This window comes from Ailuropoda melanoleuca, chromosome 9 (genome assembly GCF_002007445.2).
Source record: "Ailuropoda melanoleuca isolate Jingjing chromosome 9, ASM200744v2, whole genome shotgun sequence".
Taxonomy (NCBI): Eukaryota; Metazoa; Chordata; class Mammalia; order Carnivora; family Ursidae; genus Ailuropoda; species Ailuropoda melanoleuca.
The window spans coordinates 81,449,996-81,455,995 of record NC_048226.1 but is presented as its reverse complement, the minus strand read 5'-3'; positions in this window follow the sequence as shown (position 1 = coordinate 81,455,995).

Sequence of the window (6,000 nt, the reverse complement as noted above, 5' to 3'; positions counted from 1 at the left end):
GAAAGGAAAAGACTCTAGGATAGGGGCTAGCCATTGTCCCTGTAGGGCTGAAAGGACAAAGGGAACCTGGAGTCAATGGAACCCATGGAGAGTTGGAACCATGAAAAGAGGCCACCATGTGGGAACTGTGGCCATGGCTGGTTGCAGCTACTGTCAGAGACACAACATTGAGCTGAAAGGGACAGGGAAAAGCTATAAGGGAAGATGGGATGCAGTCAGTGGTACAATGACTGGGATGCAGTCAGTGGGCAGAGAAAAGCAGAGAATTAGCCGGGATGGATGATGGAGTGCAAAAAGAAATTAAACTGATGTTCATCTAAGTAGAAATAATTTCTGCTTCTGTGACTGAAGATGACAGTGTGGATAGAGCTTGAGGCATCTTTGAAGACTAGCGTAAGAAATTAGAGACTTATGGGAAGGAGTTGGCTCACATGATTATGGAGGTTGAGAAGTCCCATGATCTGCTCTCTGTAAGCTGGAGCTCCCAGAAAGCTGGTGGTGTAGTTCTAGTCTGAGCCTGAAGGCCTGAGAACCAGAGGGTATAAGTTCTAGTCTAAGGGTTGGAGAAGACTGCTGTCCCAGCTCAATAGTCAGGTGGATAGAAAGAGGAAGAATGCTTTTTTCCTTTGCCTTTTTGGTCTATTCATGCCCTCAATAGATTGAATGTTGCCCAACCACACTGGGAAAAGCAATTTGCTTTACTCAGTCTGTAGTTTAAAATGGTAATCTTTTCTGGAAACATTCTGACATATACCTAGAAGTAATATTTAGCTAGATATATGGACAGCCTGTGGCCTAGTCAAGTTGACATGTAAAATAAACCATCAGAGGTTGAGCTTTATTCATTAGACAAAGTGAAGCCAGTGAAGATGTTTGAGCAGTGTAATAAAATCAAAGTAGTGTTTTAGGAAAGTTAGTCAGGTCATTTTGTATAAAATGGATCAGAAATGGGAGAGCTTGGGGATCAGGTAACCAGAAGACAATTAGAAGGCTTGATTTATATAGCTTGACGTCTTGACCTATCTATTTTGCACAATAGTTACTGATTTCCTGATGATAGATGACATTTTAGGTATGTACCCCCCAATGCAGTTATATCTCTGTTTTTAGTTAAATCACAATTAGTGATTGTGTCATCATGATTTGTAAATATTGTTGATTGCTGAGCCAAATAGTGTATCAGGATTTCATCTTTTTCTTATAAAGTATTTGTTTTTCTTGGAGTTTCTAATTGGGTCAATTTTTTTTTACTTGCATATTTTGTTAGCCACAAATTTTAATTATTTTCAAATGTTCATCATATCAATTGTTCTATCAAATTTCCCTTTTTACTAGGGTCTTCTCTTCTAGACTCCCTAGTTGTCCTTCTCCAGTCTGGACTACTTCTGTTTTATGGCTTTATCCTGAGAATTTGGTTCTGATTCTTTGGCAATAGATTTTTGCTCTTTCTTGGATTCATACTTCCCTCCTCTTTATTTCATTGCTAGAGTATATTCCTTAATAGGCTTACTGAAAAAGAAAACATGTTTGAATAATTATCTATTTACTTGCATTTATTCTAATCTGCAATTGGCTGATGGCTTGGTTGGCTTAGAATGCTTGGTTCATAATTTCCATTTCTCTCTGACTTTTGAAGGCAGCAGTCTGATGTCCTCCATATTTTGACCCTTTGTATTAAATCTCATTCTTTCTTTTTTGGAAGCTTCTCAGGTATCCTCTTTTAGCCCCAGTGTGCTGAAATTTCATAGTGACGTGCAGTGGTATAGGTGTTTTTCATTCATTGTGCTGGGCATTCAAACGAGTCTTTTTTAGTCTAGACATTTGTGTTCCTCAATTCTGTGACATATCCATGGAATTTTCCTGTGATAGTTTTCCTCCCTTTGCTTTTTTTTATATTCTCTTGTAGTTCATATTAATTGGATATTAGATCTCTTCAATTAATCCTTAAATCTCTTTTTCCCCTAGGTTTTCATTTTGTCTGGAAATTTTGGAATTTTTTTTCATTTCATCTGACTTCTTGCTTTTCAATTTTTTAATGGTATTTTTTATTTCAAGAGCTGTTTCTTTCTACATTGTTTCTTTTTCATAGTATTCTCTTCCTCTCTTAGAAAAAAATCTCACATATCTCTGATAGTATTAATTAAAATCCTTTCGAAGTTTTTTTCCTTGTTTCCTGATTTATTTTCTCTGTGTGCCCCCTGCCCGTTTCCATTAACTGTGGTTCTTTTTTTTTTTTTTTTAATGTGGGAGTTTTTTCTTAAGTGTTAGCTGATCCATTCATATTTAAGACTAAGGCATTTTAAGTTGTATTTAAACTGTGTCTCCATTCAGTTTGATATTCCTCAGAAACAAAAAAAGAATGAACTACTGATACATGGAAGAACAACATTGGTGAATCTTAATAGCACTGTGTTAAGTGAAAGAAGTGGGACCAAAAACTGCATTCCATGTAATTCTATTGAGAGAAATTTTTGAAAAGGCAAAATTCTAGTGACAAAAGCAGATTAGCAGTTGCCAGGAGCCAGTGACTGGAGCAGAAATTTGACTGCAAAGGAATATGAGGGCAATTTGGGGTGATGGAAATGTTCTATATTACACAACAGTCAAAACTCATCAAATTTTACACAAAAAATTGGTGAATTTTACTATATGATACCACAATAAAACTGATTTAACAAAAAGTAAATTGGTGATTCTTTGTTTGTTGGGGAGGTTGGTTGACTTGGAGTCTTTGAATTGAGCTTCGCGTATGGAAGGCCATCTATTTCATTGGGAATACCCTACAAATAGCAGTATGTGGAGATCTTCACTGCTATTAAGTGTCTTAGAACAACAGACAATTGACTGGTATTCTGTATGTGAGCTGGGATTCCTGTCACTCCACATGCAGAGCTTCCAATTCTTTTACCTATTTTAATGATCACTTTTCATTGTCATCTGTTGCTTCTAAGTCCATAGTTAGTCCATTTAAATTTCCTTAAATAAACCATTTAGAAGCATGTCTAACTTGAATCTTGAGATATATACTTAAGTATATGTAATAGAGATTTTCCATGAAGAAACAAGAAGAGAAAGAAATGAAAACTGAATAAACCATGTACTTATCTTTTTATTAGGATTTCTCTAACCTGTGGAATTGGGGTTTGAGATAATTTTCTCTGTTGATATTTAAGATCCATGAGATGCATAAAAAGAGGCACTGGCAGTATCTAAGAAAACACTTGCCTATGTCACAGTAAAATATTTGTAAAAATTGGAAAATATTTCAAAAATATAAGAAGTACAATATAAAATATAGGAGATAGTTATGCATCCCTTAACCCAATTTTATATGATATTATCATTTTACCCTTTTCTCTTAAGAATTTTCATAAGAGATAAAAATATTATAGATATCCTTAAACTTCTCCCTGCCTCATTAATGTCTCCCATTTTCTTTCCAGAAACAACTGCCCTCTGATGCTACTGTCACATTTCCTTACATGTTTTAGTACTTTGCAGTAAATGAATAAAGACATAAATAATACATCTATCTTTTTTTTGAGTTCATATAAAATTATGTAAAAATTTATATGAATACCATTGTGAAATCTTTTATCACTTGATTTTTCTCATTTAACTTTGTTTTTGAATTTTTATCCATACTAATATATAAAAATAGCTCATTCATCTTAATAGTTGTAAAACATTCTATAGAAACAATAAATCAGAATTTATGTATCCATTTCCCTCAGAGGACCATTGGGTAGGTTATACATTTTTGTGATTACATGCAATACTTTAATGAACCTTCTTGCATGTGTCTTCAGGAGCACAGATGTGGGGGTTTCTCTAGCACAATGATTCTCACACAGTAGTGTGCATTAGAACTAGGTAAGGTGGCTGCAACAACAGAGATGTTTGGGCCCTACCCCCAGAATTCCTGATTCAACAAGTGTAGGTGAGCCCAAGAATTTGAATTTGTAATGGACTTTCAGAACTGTTCCTCTAGGGTTAATCTGCAGGTGAAATTTTGGCAATTGGGTATCTATATATTTTCCACTTTGCTAGAGATTTCTAACTGCTGGGGATTTCTAAACATATACTGTTTGCATCAATATATACATCCACTATCAATGTATGCATCCTTATTTCTCACTGTCTTGACAAAACTTGGTGTTATAAGTCTTTAAAATTATTGTCAATACAATAATTTTTTTCTCACTGTATTCCTCTTCTTTAAAATAAACTTATCTCTTCCTAGTTCTTCTGACAAAGTTCAATTTGTCAAGTTGGGTGAAAAATTTGGTTTACATTTACCAATTGGCTCTATCTCTTTATTTGGCATTGAAGTATTTCTTTGTAATACCATGTGTTTATTTGCACTTGATTTCTTTTTTACAAAACTTTGAGGTAGATTTTTAAAAAAAGATCACAGTGCAATAGAAATAATTGTGTGTGTGTGTGTATATGTGTGTGTGTGCATGCTTGAAGGTAGAAACAAGAAGAGTATGCCAACCATGATAGTCATAAAATTATTAGATTCAACATAAAACCCTATTCAAACCTTTCTAGTGAGGATGAAGAAGGATGTGTGGTAAATATTTGACTCCTTTGAGGAAACATAGAAGTTTATGGTGGAAAAAAATTGTATCCTAATACCAAACTGTCAGAAAGTCTTACATAGAGCATTTCACAGGGAATAGTGAGAAACAATGTCCTCAATAATAATATATTAACAGGAACAGAAATGCATTTCTTATGGTGGCAGTGAATAAAATTTTAATTTTATAAAAATTGATAGTAAACAGCTAATGTAACATATTCTACCCCTTCCCATGGTCCAACTTGATTCAGGAATGGAAATAAAGAGATCTTTAGGTAGACACAATTTTTTTCTAACTTTGTAGTTGATAAACTAGGGCTCTTGTGTCCAATCCACCCTGCCACCTGTTTTTGCAAATAAAGTTTTATTGGAACAGAGCCAGACTCATTTGTCTGCATATTACCCATGGCTGCTTTCCTGCTACCAGCGTCAGAGTTGAGTAGTTGCAATAAAGACCATATGGCCCGCAGAGTTGAAAGTATTTACTGTCTGGCCCTTTCTAGAAAATGTTTGCCACCCCTTCTCCAAATTATCATTCATTAAATTATTAATTTAGTGTTTACTCTAGGCATATTTTTAAATCCCACCCCTCACTTTTATAGCACCTGTGAGTATAAGCCAAAGTTGTAGTGGGCACAAGTGCCTCACCTTGACCAAGATGATTCATTAATGTCCTTATTTAGGAAGAGAATGTAATCTCACTCTGTACACTCTTCCTACCCAGGAATTTCATCACCCAAAGAAAAAACAACCTAAGAACGCAAAGATACCCTGCATTCTGAATTAGGGAGACTTTTCTGTTTGTCTCAGCAACATATTTCTTCCTTTTTGCTCTGCTCAGAAGGTGGTTCAACCTCTTGCCATCCACCCTGCCTTAGTCATCTAGTCTTGGCAGTGCTTCCTGGACTCTCAGTGAGCGGGACATAGGAATCCTGAGATGGCATCTTTCTCGTCATCTGGACTCAAGTCCTAGTCAGCCCTATAATTTTTGCAACTTTGGTTCCTTATAGACCCAGGACTGAATTCCTCTCAGTTCCCTGATGTTAAGTCATCTTTGTTAAATTTTTTTTCTTAAGGACTGGTTAACTGAACTGTCATGATTCCTAACTGGTAATATGTTCCAGTGGAAAGAGCACAGAATTTAGAGCCAGAAGTCCTGTTTTTTAATTCCTAACCTTGGTACTTAACAGATGAATGACCTTGGGCAGGTTGCTTAAACTCTGAGACTCAGTTTTCTCATCTGTAAACCAAAGATACTAATAATACTTGTCATCTCTACCTATTAAGATCAATGTTAGAAACAAATGAGCTATGTGAAAATAATTTATAAATTACAAAATAATACACACATGCTCATCATTATCACCAGCTCTCAAAGTTTCCCTCAGTGATTTTTCCTAATCTTCAAAGGCTTT